Genomic DNA, 14,997 nt, shown 5'->3' on the forward strand with positions numbered 1-14,997 from the left:
GACATTCTGATCTACGGAATTAAAGAGAAAGTAAAATATTGTGTGAAAATTCCTTCACATTAGGACCACTACTTCATTTTCTCTTTATCCAGCTCAAAACTCGTTATCTCTAAAAACTATAATGTGGGCAATACGGTGTATTTCTGCCTTAATAAGACTATAATCCCGAATACGTTCACACACAATGATCAAAAATAAAGGAAAAATTAAACGTGATAGGAGTAAAACAACTGCCTGGGAAGGTCACCGCTCGGTCAAGACTGGAATCCAACCTTCTAGGCAGCAGCCGCTGCTGGGTTTTGCTTTTAAAGTTTTCAAGGACAGAACGGTAACACCACAACCTTCTTTTGCCTTTACGTGGAACTATGTACATCTGGCTGCAGGTAAGGTTTCAGACCTACACTGCTCAAGGCCACAGCCAAGGTTTCCGTAGGGACTGGCGTTCAAACGGCCTCCTGCGCATTCTCTGGCTGATACACGACATAGCAGGGTCTGTCACTTTGCATACACGGGTCCAACGGAAAGACCGTTGCGTAAAACTTGGTGTCCTGTGAGGGACCAGGATTCTCTTCTTGTTCAGTCAGCGTGGCGGTGGCGGGGTTACCGCGGGCACAACGGTCTGAAGCATTTCACCGCACAAAAGCCGGTCGGGAGAGAACCACGGCTCTCAGCCGTTACATAAAAACCTACCTCCTTCCATTCCTGGTGTGCTCCCTCTGTCCTAGGTCAGCAAATACCACGTGTCCTCAAGTCTACGCGGCACGTTTGTTTTCTGTTTCGAAAAGCACAACGCTACGTGTCTGACCCCAATTCCAGGACGCTATCGCCTCTCGGTTTTTATTTTACGGTCAAGTCCGCCGAAGGTCCCAGTGAATCAGCTGCAGCCTCTGACCGAGGCTCCAAACCTCGTGTTCCTTTTTGGCTCTTCCCTCTGCCTCACTCCTCTCTCTCATGAGCCGGCAAGTGCTCGTTTAACCAAGTGCCCTGTCCTCTCTGTTCCGACTGCTAACACGACCTCCCGGTTCAGGCCCTAATCACCTCGTACACAGGTTGTAACGGTCTGTCTGACTCCCTCTTTCAAACCACATCACACACAGATCTTCTAAACCCCAGTTTCCTAAAGAATGTGGATCATGTAACTCCCCAGCTACAAAATCTTTATTGGTTTCTAAAGCCTTGGAATAAGCTACCACTCCTCAGCAGAGCATTCCAAAAGTTTTGAGCCAAACTGACGTTTTCAGTTTTAGCTCCCAAGGGCCTCCTCTCCCGTCTAACATCCTTGTGCCCTCTCTCAAACACACCTTGACTGTTTCTACCTCGAAATCTTTGACTATGCCATTTTTTCCATCTACCTAAAACATGGCTGCTCCCCCATCATTCAATTATAAAATCCTAGCCATCTCTTAAGACCTAGCTCAAATGCACCTTCTTCTTGAAGCTTTTCTGGATCACATTTTTGTTTCCTAGAATGCTTAAGAGGATTTTTTTTTCATTAAAAAAAAAAATGTGGCGTGTTGATGGAGGGAACACTCAAGGAGTCCCACTTATTCAGGAAGAAAAGTGATTTTTTAAAAATCCACATCTAGGGGCGCCTGGGTGGCTTGGTCGGTTAAGCGTCTGACTTCGGCTCAGGTCATGATCTCACGGTCCGTGAGTTCGAGCCCCGCATCGGGCTCTGTGCTGACAGCTCAGAGCCTGGAGCCCGTTTCGGATTCTGTGTCTCCCTCTCTGTCTGCTCCTCCCCTGTTCATGCTCTGTCTCTCTCTGTCTCAAAAATAAATAAACGTTAAAAAAAAATTAAAAAAAAAAATCCACATCTATTTTGGGGTGCCTGGGTGGCTCAGTCGGTTAAGCGACCGACTGCAGCTCAGGTCATGATCTCGTGGTTTGTGAGTTCAAGCCCCACGTCGGGCTCTGCGCTGACAGCTCAGAGCCTGGAGCTCACTTCAGATTCTGTCTCCCCCTCTCTCTGCCCCTCTCCTGCTCGCACTCTGTCTCTCTCTCTCAAAAATAAATACATATTAAAAAAAAATAATAAATCCACATCTATTTTAATGTTCCCAATTCCTTCCTCCTCTCCCATAAACCAAACAGTTTCCAGGAGTGATTCAAATTAATATGAGTTTAGATGCCATGGTTTACCTCGGGAAGGATTCTCTGCATTAGAAAGCGTAGAGTCAAAGATACCCAAGTATAATGGTGTTCTTTCTCAAGGCCAGCACCTGTTTCTCCCTCAAGAACCACCTAATACTTGGAGTGCCTGGGTGCCTCAGTCAGTTGAGCGTCCGACTTTGGCTCAGGTCATGATCTCACAGTCCTCGAGTTCGAGCCCCGCGTCGGGCTCTGTACTGACAGCTCAGAGCCTGGAGCCTGCTTCTGGGTCCGTGTCTCCCTCTCTCTCTGCCCCTACCCCACTCGCATTCTGTCTCTGTCTCTCTCAAAAATAAATCAACATTAAAAAAAAAACTTTTAAAGAACCACCTAATACTTAAAATTCTCTCAGAGCCAGTCATTACAGACGTTATAGGCAGAGTAGACTGGTGACCACTACCTGTGATTAAGAGACAAGTTAATTTCCCAGTAAACAAAAGATGGCTATTTTTCACGTGCTCCTGGAGACAGCAACTCGTAACTATATGGGAAAGGGTACCCCTGTGCAAGTTACACTCATCCATGTTATAGATTGTATTTCTTTTCTTGCTTTTATTTTAAAAGTTTGAGAGAGAGAGAGAGAGAGAGCGCACGCATGAGTGGGGTAAGGGCAGAGAGGGAGAGAGAGAATCCCCAACAGGCTCCACACCGTTAGCGCAAGCCCGAAGTGGGGCTCGAACTCCCGAACCGCATGATCATGACCTGAGCCGAACTCAAGAGTCAGACGCTTAACCAACTGAGCCACCCAGACACCCCGTATTTCTATATGGAACACAGACGGATAGAGAAAAAAATCTTCAAGTTTACCCTAAAATGGCCTTGGGCAAAACTGTCTGTAAATGTCAAAAGATAACTTTCAGAGATACTAGTGCTAAATGACGAGTTATATTTGTCTAAATACAGACCCAGACACATTACGTATGGTACATAAAATGTATGACTAAAATTAATCTATGAACAGATATTCAAGTTCATTTAAGCACGGAGTTTAAAAGCCTGATTTAGGATGTTTCCAAATAGAGAAAGGATAGTTGTTGATGAACTAGTGAACTCTGGGTTAAATATGGAGTTGATAGTAATATACCAATGTTGTTTCCTTAGTTTATGTAAGACTTTAACAAGGTTATGTAAGAACTTAACAGTAAGGGGAACTGGATGAGGAGTAGACAAATACTCTTTCTACAATTTTTCTGAAAGCCTAAAATTATTCCAAAATTTAAAAATTATTTTAAAAAAATGTTTAACAGAACTTATTGGAATAACACAAATTGAGTTATTTATAATCACTTTAATTAAAAGATTCCCTTTGAATTAAAAAAGCAGGTTGCTTTATCAGTTAACTTTTCTCCAAAGTAATTTTTAAACTTTGTTTTTTAAGGCTTTGATGTTTTTACACATTCTCGGGTTTACTTGGCAAAGACTATCAATTAGCGAATGGGCTGGTTTCTTTCAGCAGGACCCATGTACAAACATGTGTACATATGTTTTATGGCTTTAATCCCAAACTGGCTAATGCCAAAATAGCCTGATGTATGACATTGCCTGGCACAGCAGATTATCTAAGTAGGGAGTAACCTTCCTTAGAGGGGTTCAGTGCTATTTTCCTAAGTGTGACGTGTGCATTCTTTTGGACCTAGCCATCAAGGAATTCACCAGAAGATAATGCCACAAGCATAAAAAGATGTGTATACAAGGGCATTCACTGTAGCATTATTTATTATAACAAAAAACTTGAAACATAAATAATGGTCCACACAGACACCAGCATACTACGTAGCCATCCAGATGTGATATGGATTTATATTATTTAACACTGAAGTATGTCCACATCAGAAAAAAAAAAAAAAAAAAGACTAAAGAGCTGGCTCATGTCATCTCATTAATGTAAAACCATGTCCTTACAAGTATGTCTTGTACAGTCATACCGAGAGATGTCTCAGGATAGAGTAAGGATGGGGAAGGAGATACTTCTTTTCTTTGTATTTTTCTGAAATCCTTACCTAGTTTTAAATAAGCATGTATAATTCTTTAGAAAAATAATAAAGCTATTTTTTTAATGCTATATTGAGGCAACTTGTCTGCTACTCACAAAAAGTCATTAAGGACAAGTAGCTAAATACGTAATCTTTTTAAAAATGTGATCCTCTGGGGGCGCCTGGGTGGCGCAGTCGGTTAAGCGTCCGACTTCAGCCAGGTCACGATCTCGCGGTCCGTGAGTTCGAGCCCCGCGTCAGGCTCTGGGCTGATGGCTCGGAGCCTGGAGCCTGTTTCCGATTCTGTGTCTTCCTCTCTCTCTGCCCCTCCCCCGTTCATGCTCTGTCTCTCTCTGTCCCAAAAATAAATAAAAAATGTTGAAAAAAAAAATTTAAAAAAAAAAAAAAAAATGTGATCCTCTGGGCACCTGGGTGGCTCAGCTGGTTAAGTGCCTGACTCTTGATTTCAGCTCAAGTCATGATCTCATCTTCCTGGGATCGAGCCCCGAGTTGGGCTCTGCGCTGGGCATGGGGCCTGCTTAAGATTCTCTCCTTCCCTGCCTCTCTTCCTCTCCCTCTGCCCCAGCCCTGCTCACACTCACATGCTCTCTCTCTCAAAAAAAAAAAAAAAGAAAAGAAAAGAAAAGAAAAAGAAAATGGCAAAGTATTTGCTATTAAATTTCGCAAACTGTAACCCTAGAGAGCTAAGGAATAATTACGATATAAAAATATCCAACATTAGCCAAAAGATTATAGGCTCCCAACGTTAACTGTAACATTAGCTACATGACTGTTGCTTATAGATGTGACACACCATCACAATGTCACGTTTAGCTCCAAACGACTAACTATAGTTATAAATATCAAGTAATTTCATATGGATTCTATTTATAAATATGTATACTGCTTACAGTGTTCTTACTTTAGCTCAGAAGACGGGTCAGTAGGCTTTTTCTGCACAAGCAAACACAAATCTGTCCTCTTGTCAAGGACTTCTCGTTCCAAATCAATGGATTTGGGAACTGCAGGAGAACTTACAACACATTCGATATTCTCGGTTATAAGAGAGACAAGGAAACAGAGGCTCAGAAAAGTTAAATGGCTCCTTTAAAGGTCAACAGCTAGTTGACAGTAGAGCTGGGCCTACCACCCAGATTCTGGTCATAAGGCTCCAAATGATGACTAAAATCAAAAAATGTTGACCATTATTAGGTGCTGACAGAGATGCAGAACTGGAACTCTCAGGTTTCTGGTGGGGATGCAAAGGAGCACGTTGACCCTGGAAAACAGACCTGACATACACACTACATGACCCAGCAACCCTGTTCCTAGGTATGCACTCTAGAGAAATGAAAACTTACAGTCGCTCTGAAAGCCGTCCGTGAGCGTTTACAGAGGCTTTGCTTAGAATCACCAAAAACTGGAAACAATCCAAATGGCCTTCAACAGGTGAATGGAAAAACAGTGCGATCCATCCACAGAATAGGACAGAATATTACTTGGCAATAAAAAGGAGCAAAATGTTGATACCTACAAAAACTAGGACGAATCTCAAAGGTATTATGCTGAAAGCAGTCTCAAAGGGTTACACGCGGTATGATCCCATTTAGGTAACATTCTCCACAAGAGAAAACACTCATGATGAACAACGGATCAACGGCTGCCAGGTTCGGAGGGTGGGGGAGTGCACTGTGGCAGGAGTGTTTCCAGACAATGGAACCGTTCTGTCTCCTGACTGTGGCGGCGGTTACACGAGTCCGTAACATGTACTGATGTTCACAGAACTGCACACGTACCAAAGTGTCAATTTCACTGTACATTAACTTAAAAATTAAAACGAATGCCTTACGCAGTCTCTGGGTTCTGAAAGTCAGAAATATTTCTGGGCTTTTAAATTCGGTTTTTTTAAACTTCAGTTTTTAATTAGCAAAATAAAATGATTTAATGGGCCCTTTCTTATAAAATCTCATTGCCAAGAAAAGAACATATTTAACTTGGCAAGTTACATAACCTCACTTTGTCTCAATTTCCCTGCTGGTAAAATGGGGTAATAATACACTACCTCAAAGGGTTATATGAGGATTAAATGGCAAGTGCTTTGTAAAGGTTGATAAGTAGCAAAAATACAGACACTATATATAACTTTGGGTACAGAAATGAAAGACAATGCCAACCATGTAACTTTTAAGTTTTTATCCTTCTGGAGAACGAGGTTCTGATAAGTGCTTTTCTGATAGGGCGGTCTCTGAAACACAGTTCGACCCTGGAGTCTGATTTTCACACAGAAGTAAACATTCACCACTGAGTCCTTGCTATACGTTTATTCTGTACTCATTCTACATAAGCAAATGATTGTCTAAACCAGGCTCTGTGTTAAAGAAAGTTATACTATACAGTTAAAAATATCTTTCTATATGGGGCGCCCGGTGGGGGCTCAGTGGGTCAAGTGTCTGACTTCGGCTCAGGTCACGATCTCGCAGTTAGGGGGTTCGAGCCCCGCATCGGGCTCTGTGCAGACAGTTCGAGCCTGGAACCTGCTTCCTCCGATTCTGTGTCTCCCCCTCTCTCTGCCCCTCCCCTGCTCATGCTCGGTCTGTCAATAATAAGTAAACATTAAAAAAAAAATGCTTTTTGTTAAGGGCGATATAGGGAGGTGATTTTCAAACTGCCCGACCCAACCCAATTTTTTTAAATGAAATAGAATTAAAAAAAACAAAAACACAACAGAATGCTTCACAAATGGTAAGGGTAAGGTGAGCACTGTTTCATGAAGTCTTGCTTCAGCTGCGGGTAGGGGTACTCGATGTGAGAGAACACCCATGACCACACACGCGCTGCTTTTTACTGTGGGTCACGGTCAGAAAGTTTGAGAAAGAGCGCTATGGAGAACTCAATAAACAGTTTTAGACGGAGAACGGTCCCATTCTGCAACATCTGGCCTCTGTGGACAAATCTTTTTAGTGTTCACTAAAACCTGTTCACCACCTGACCTTAGGAAGTCATCCTCAAAGAAAAAAATCTAACTTTCCACTGGAGCTGATGAAAAGGTCAGAGAGAGAATGGGAGGCAGAACAAACTACCTCTTGGACATCGTTACAATACCCGGCAAGGTGGAACAGGGGCACGAGTGTATACGTCCTTTACCACGACCTGACAGGAAGAAACCAGCCACATGGAAATAGAAAATTTTTATACTATGCATGTATTTTCCAAATTTAATTTGAACATTGTTGTCACTGAGCAACATTAAGTTTAACTTACAAGATTTAAATGTATTTTATGTAGGGGCGCCTGGGTGGCCCAGTCGGTTAGGCGTCCGACTTCGGCTCAGGTCGTGATCTCGTGGTCTGTGAGTTCAAGCCCCGCGTCGGGCTCTGCGCTGACAGCTCAGAGCCTGGAGCCTGCTGTGGATTCTGGGTCTCCCTCTCTCACGCTCTCACTCTCTCTCCAAAATAAATAAACATTGAAAAAAAATTTTTTTTAAATACCTTATGTCAAACAAGCAAATATTTTCTTTTGGAGCAGAAGGAGATACCCGTTAGGATCAGAAAAGTTAAAATGTGTCTGCCTTGGGAGGCGCCTGGGTGGTTCAATTGGTGACGTGTGGCACTCTTGGATTTCAGCTCAGGTCAACGGTCTCAAGGCTCCTAAGTTCAAGCCCTGCACTGGACTCCAGGCTGACAGCTCGGAGCCTGCTTGGGATTCTCTCTCTGCCTCTCCCCTGCTCATGTGCGCGTGCACTGTCTCTCAAAATAATAAACTAAAAATAAATAAATTAATTAATTAATTAATAATAAAACCTTATTACAGTTTAGAAAGCTACCTAGCTTATTTCTTCTGTAGACTAAATAAACTAAATGTGACTTCAGTGTGCTAAATCCAACAAAGTCAATGCTACAATTGCTACCTGCCTCGTAGCATCAGCCCAGTGAGGTGCCTCATAGCAGTGTTTCTCAACTTCAGCGCGGCTGACTTGTTAGAGCAGAGAGATCATTCTTTGTTATGAGGGGCCGTCCTGGGCCCTGTAGCATGTTTAGCCACATCTCTGGCCGGTAGCCCCACCACACCCCCCCGCCCGCCCCCGGCCCAGGGCCTCCTTGTGTCAAATCAGAGCAATCTCCAGACCTTGCCGAGTATCTCCCGGAGGTAAAATCGCCCTTGGTTGAACTACTGCTTTATAAATTTATAGTTTAATAGCGATTTCCACGTTTGGGCAGTAAGAGAGAGAAAATGGCAATACTGCAATTACAGCAAAAAAAAAAAAAATGTGATCAAATGCAGTTTTCAATGGAAATGACGACGCCTCAGCAGTTATTATGGTTCGTGGGCACATACAATTATATTCCACCGACCAACCCGGCAGGGCGACCAAATTTCAAAATATTCAACACCAGGTTGACTGTGTTTCAATAAATTTCTCCTATTGCTATGTGTTTAAAACCCCGAGTTTCCAAAAAGTTTAATTATACCACGGTTATAAAAATATTAACTAAACACTTTTAATAACTAGCAATGCAAGAAGGATTATTATATGAATATTCTGAAATGAAGCAGTAAAAGAAATATTTAGCACTTACAAAGACAAACCTTTCAAGAGATGTAACTATTTTTAAGACCTATTCTGTCACATTAAGTCCCTCTTTTGGGATGAAAATACATAGGGTTTGCTTGTAGATTGACTTCAGAATTCTCTTAATATGGTACAACTCCAAGCTAGGTTTGAAAATTTCAAACCATTTAAAAAATGGTTTGAAATCATTCCCACTAAATATTTCAAAATGTAATTTAAAATAGGGCATTATCATTTCCCTCCGGAGAGGTGAGGGACACTTTTCTTTTTTTTTTTTTTTTTTTTTTTTTTTTTTTTTTTTCAACGTTTTTTTATTTTATTTTTGGACAGAGAGAGACAGAGCATGAACGGGGGAGGGGCAGAGAGAGAGGGAGACACAGAATCGGAAACAGGCTCCAGGCTCTGAGCCATCAGCCCAGAGCCTGACGCGGGGCTCGAACTCACGGACCGCGAGATCGTGACCTGGCTGAAGTCGGACGCTTAACCGACTGCGCCACCCAGGCGCCCCATGGGGGACACTTTTCTAAATTAAAAGAAAAAAATTATTATTAGGTATACATCCACATGGATCAAACATCTTAAGAAGAAAGTATAGCGGATAGAACACCACTACTCACGAAAGCCAAGACGAGAAATAACCCAAATGCCCATCAATGGGAGAATGGACAAATAAATTATTACAGTATATGCAACTGAATATTACATGAGGCAAAATGAGTTATTACACGCGAAAGTAAGAGTGAATGTTATAAACATAATTTTGAGTGAAAGACACCACACACAAATCAAATGAGGAATCCTGTACTCCACTTATACACCACTTAGAGATTTTCCACAGCCATACGTGGTTTTCTCATTCTTTTTTACGGCTATAAAATTTATCCTGCTGCGTGAACATACCCTAGCTTATTTACCCAATTTCTATACAGATGGACATTTTAGGTTTTTTCCAAACTTTTGTTGAGTTTATCTGGAGGACTCTGTCTGCTCTGGAGGCTACAAAGAAAACTGCCCGGCTCTCTAATAAGGATCTTTCAGGCGAGGGAACTTCAAATCCCCTCCTCTTAGGAGGAACTGGGTTAAAAAAAACACAGATTTATTCGTACAACTGAAACATCACACACACACACACGCACACACACACACACACACACACACACTCCTCACCCCCTCCAAAAACCCAACACTTTATCATATGTGTCAATGTCCACAGGCCACTGACGTGACTTGAGACACGTTAAAATGGCACATTTGAAAGGACGAAAACAATTCATGAGGGCCTACTTATACTCATTTCGTAGGCCACACAGGGTAATTAAACGTTATATGCCACTGAATCCCCAAAACCGAATCAAAATTCCAAAGCTGAGAAAAAGTCTAAATTCCAAAGCTCTTCACGACTATATCCACGACTAGCATCCAAGACAAAAGGGAATCACCCAACACGGTTTACCCTTATGAAACAAATCTGGCTGAGAGTACTGACCCTCGGATGCCACATGCAGAGCAAGGCCCCGAAGTCAGGCAATGGAGTCGCACCCTGCCTCGTTTCTATTTCTGTTCCAACAATCCCTTCTCACCACACGGACTGGTTTACCAAGAAACGTTCAGAAGCACCTCGCTCTCCACTAGGCCCCGTGGAGAAATATAACAGTTAAAAGAAAAACAGGCGCGCCTGGGGTGGCTCAGTCGGTGGCGTCCGACTTCAGCTCAGGTCACGATCTCCCAGTTCACGAGTTCGAGCCCCGTGTCGGGCTCTGTGCTGACAGCTCAGGGCCTGGAGCCTGCTTCCGATTCTGTGTCTCCCTCTCTCTCTCTCTGCCCCTCCCCTGCTCATGAACTGTCCCTCTCTGTCTCTTAAAAAATCAAATAGAACATTTAAAACAACTAAAAAGAAAAAAAGACAAATAGCACCCTCGTCCCCAGAGAAAGTTTACTTAGCAAAATGTAGTCTGGTTGAGAAAAAAACACGTAGCTCAATCATCCCAATTTTATTTGTTTAGTCAGTCTGGGCTCACCTGGCACAAGTCCTCTTATTATGATACATCTGGCCAAGATTAAATTTTTTCAAGTGTTCTGCAAAACCTAAGGCAAGGCAAATCTAAGGCCATTATTTGCCAATCCCTCTTTATCAGCAATCCAATACTAGTGACTGATTTCCATTGATGGGAAAGCCCCTAGGTGGCTCAATAATAAAAGAAAACAGGGATTAACAGATTCCCTTGAGGTAAATCCTAATGCATTACTGATGTGTCTACCTTATCTGAAAAGTCTCTACGTAACTCTTGCGGGTTCGCTGGCTTATCACAACGATATCCGGCAAAAATGACAGAATAATTTAATTCTATGGAACCCAAGAAATTCTATTTTATTTTTTTTTTTAAATTTTTTTTTTCAACGTTTTTTATTTATTTCTGGGACAGAGAGAGACAGAGCATGAACAGGGGAGGGGCAGAGAGAGAGGGAGACACAGAGTCGGAAACAGGCTCCAGGCTCCGAGCCATCAGCCCAGAGCCTGACGCGGGGCTCGAACTCACGGACCGCGAGATCGTGACCTGGCTGAAGTCGGACGCTTAACCGACTGCGCCACCCAGGCGCCCCAAGAAATTCTATTTTAAAAGCTCCATGCACTGAATAGAACCGTACACATGCCCTCGAATCTACTTTTCGAAGTAATCAATCTCTTATCCTATGTTTTAAAGAGGAAAAAAAAAATGTCATATTTTTACAAAACCACCTTTGGGGCTAAAAACAAGGCTAGGGATACACACACACAAATCTGTAGGTACAGGCCAAAAGTAGAGAGTTGATAAAATCTGACAGGTAAGGCGACTTGACTGTTCTTTCCTTCACCCACCGAAGCAAAAATGCCTAAGGCAGTCAGACTTAAAACCCTAATGACAGTTTATGATCAAAACCTCAGATGAGCAGTGGGAATTCTTTAGGCGAGAATGTCCCTAAGTGTTTCTTAAAATCAAACCTAACTGCTCTAGGGGCGCCTGGGTGGCGCAGTCGGTTAAGCGTCCGACTTCAGCCAGGTCACAATCTCGCGGTCCGTGAGTTCGAGCCCCGCGTCAGGATCTGGGCTGATGGCTCGGAGCCTGGAGCCTGTTTCCGATTCTGTGTCTCCCTTTCTCTCTGCCCCTCCCCCGTTCATGCTCTGTCTCTCTCTGTCCCAAAAATAAATTAAAAACGTTGAAAAAAAAATTTTTTTTTAAAAATAAAAAAAAAAAAAACCTAACTGCTCTATAAACAAACAGATTAACTAAAATAAGCGTCTGATGTCTTCACTGATTCTACCAAGCACTTTATGGCTTACGTTAGCCGTGACAATTTACACAAGGCTTTGCACATGATTCAGCTCTGGACACAGAACACACCGAGATACGTTAACGTCCCGAAACACCCCTTTCACCACAGAAGCTCTGAACACGCTTAAAACAAGCACAGCCTGCGGGTAAGCGCTGTAGAAACTGGAGCTAAGTCTTACGGTCTCCACCACATTCAGCCAGCCATAGAGCAACAAATCAAAGTTCCAATAAGCACACTGCACCTGCAAGACTTCGGTGCGCTCCAAGTCAAATATTTGCAATTTTTTCCTCCCAAATCTGCACAAGTGAAACACCGGACCTCTTGCAAACCAGAATGATCTGCATTTTCCCTCATCAGCCATTCCTGCCATTTACTGCCTCCTTAACAGGTACATGTGCCAGGAACTGCCAGAAGCTTGCACACAGCATCTCTAATCTTTGTAACAAATCCCATTCTCCTGGTGAGGTAGCTGAGGCCAGAGAGATCAAGGGGATACGCCCGTTGCCATACAGCCAGTAACTGCTAAAACCCTGGAGTGAAGGGTGATTTTTTTTTTTTAAACTGTTCGCTTTCACAGTTTACTTCTTCGATAGGCTCCAGACAATTCAAAAGCAAAATCCCATCAGTAGCGCTGCTGATCAACTTTTTTCTACAGACCTGAAAAGTATCGTCTTACCACACTACAAGATTACTTCCCATACTCAGAGCAGAAATGGAAACAGCTCTGGGCGTCGCGACTCGGATCTTGAGGCCACAGTTGCGGAAAGTAGGTGCTGTCTCTCTTGAGTAGGAGCTGCTGATCTGAAACGTCCTAAGGGAAGGGTGTCTGAAGAAGGGTGTTAAAGAAGCTAAAGCAAGCTGTTTGTATTAACGAGTGACCTGCTGGCGCTACTACTCCTTAAGTGTTGCACTGCTAGGCGATTGTTTTCCACCCTTCCAAGCTCTGAATCTGGCAGTCAGAACTCTGGTCTCACAGCCATAGGTGTTACAGGATCAGCTGCTCTGCGGTGTGTGGGTGTTTAACTAGGTAAGCGACTAGTTAGAAGCGGTGCAGCAATATTCAATCAAGGAAGCACACTGCTCCCCTGAGATTTTAACGATCTGGCACCACACTAGGCTGACAAAGAAAAGTAACATATTTGCAACTCTGAGATGGTCTGGGCTTAGGATAGGCAAATAATTTCCGACAGTAAAACTTCAGGCATGACATGAACAAAAAAATATAAAACAAGCCTGTAATACAAGCCACTTCAAGCATGTTTATGAGATAATAAAAAGTGCAATATTTGCAATCTCAGCATGCTTTCAAACTTCATAGGGTACACGGCATAATTATTAGAATAAATGCTATTCTTCAGGTGTGTGGAACAGGTTCTTTGCAAGATTCCAAGGCTCCCTTGCCTTCCAAAAAGCTGTTAATACCATGAATTCCTCGGCCTCTCAGAAGCCCCAAAACGCAAAAAATATGAAGGTCTCAAAGGATTCTTTATGGAAAAAATATTGTTGGAAATGTAAGCTCCCAGAAAGCCAGGGCCTGTGTTTCTTTAATGTCACTGCCCATCACAGCACCATCACAAGCTGGAATAAATCTCTCTCTTGGTTGAAATATAATCAGAAGGCAAAAGCTGGATGCAGAGTGATTTAAACAAGAATAGCTGATATTTATCCCAGGATGGTGCAACGTTACTCTCCAGTTCTAAGTTCTAAACATGGAGACCGAATTCCCTAACTGCAGTTCAGATCTTTCCATTAAACCAAAACTTTAAAAGAAGATGATTCTGATGGCAGTGCCACCCTGAATGAAGACATGAAATCATATTTAATAAAGGTGGAAAAACTCTGCCCGGAGAAGGTGCTCTACTATGGGAATGATAAAGCCTTCTTTTAAGAAACCAAATCAACCTCAATCAACACATAAACATTCCGGATAGTCATCATGAAACAGACCACCGACTTTGATGCTGAAATGTGTTGCATTTAGAATACGGTGCAAGGAGCATGCATCAACCATTGGTCAAATTGGGACAAATTGTTTTGAGTCCAGTTTTAACTTTTTCTGAAATTCGCACATCTCCTTCTTACAGGAAGACAGGGAATGATGCCTTACAAATACGTGACCCACTGTAATCAAGGAACAAAACACAAGGATACATATATAATCCACTTTGTTATCTGAGCTTGCTGCTCAGAACCAAAGTACTGTAATGCCAAACCTTGGGAAACAAAACACAGAACTCAAGTTCCTTTCACTTTTGCATAATATAGATCTTAACCTGAGGTCCCAGGACTAGCTTCAAGGGGACTGTAATTGCATACAAAATTGTGTGTGTCTCTTTCACTAAGAAGACAGCCCCTAAAGGCTTCGGTGACCCCACAGAAAGGTTAAGAACCGCTGAAGCAGACATTTCCAGAATCCCTACAACTCAGAGGTGCACATTTTAAACAAAAGTATACTAAAGGTAGTATCTATCTGAATACATGTGCACAGTCCTGATACAGACAACCAAGATGCCCTGCCAGTCCCGACCATCACGGTTCAGTTGACCACTCTCAAATCAGCCCGAGGCGGGAACATCACCTGCATTCAACACACACACACACACACACACACACACACACGCGCCAGCCCCTCATTCCTTACGCATACACATGTTGTCAACAAAGCATGTGCTAGTTGCCATTCCCAGAACAATACAGGCCTGGCCATCTCTGGAAAAAAATACACATTCTTCCCCGAATTATTACCCTATTTATTTACTGCACCTTGACGACTGATGTTAAACCTCATCACAAAATAAACGAAATACCCACACACCCTATGTATCTCATCAACTGAGGAAAAAAGCACCACTCAGTGATTACTGAGGGTACACAGGAGATGCCTATCAGCAAAACACTCTGATAATGACGCTTGAACATGGGGACAATCAGAGACAGACTCACGCAGGAACATCCTGAGGACATGGTTGTGGAAAGAATCCTTTTCCAAAG

General features: G+C 42.7%; 1 protein-coding gene across 3 annotated transcripts in view; it reads right to left on the reverse strand.

The window, feature by feature from the left end:
- Positions 1–14,997, reverse strand: part of ZNF652 (zinc finger protein 652) — a 56,100-nt gene that overhangs the window by 40,070 nt on the left and 1,033 nt on the right. The window contains exon 1 of one of the 3 annotated variants that reach the window (XM_058705762.1): positions 14,950–14,971. The exons of the other annotated variants lie outside the window; for them this stretch is intronic. The gene's annotated coding sequence lies outside the window, so the exon portion shown is untranslated. Of the gene's footprint in view, positions 1–14,949; positions 14,972–14,997 lie in introns of those variants that run through there. 3 annotated transcript variants of the gene reach the window in all.

This window comes from Neofelis nebulosa, chromosome 16, assembly GCF_028018385.1.
Source record: "Neofelis nebulosa isolate mNeoNeb1 chromosome 16, mNeoNeb1.pri, whole genome shotgun sequence".
NCBI classification, from domain to species: domain Eukaryota; kingdom Metazoa; phylum Chordata; class Mammalia; order Carnivora; family Felidae; genus Neofelis; species Neofelis nebulosa.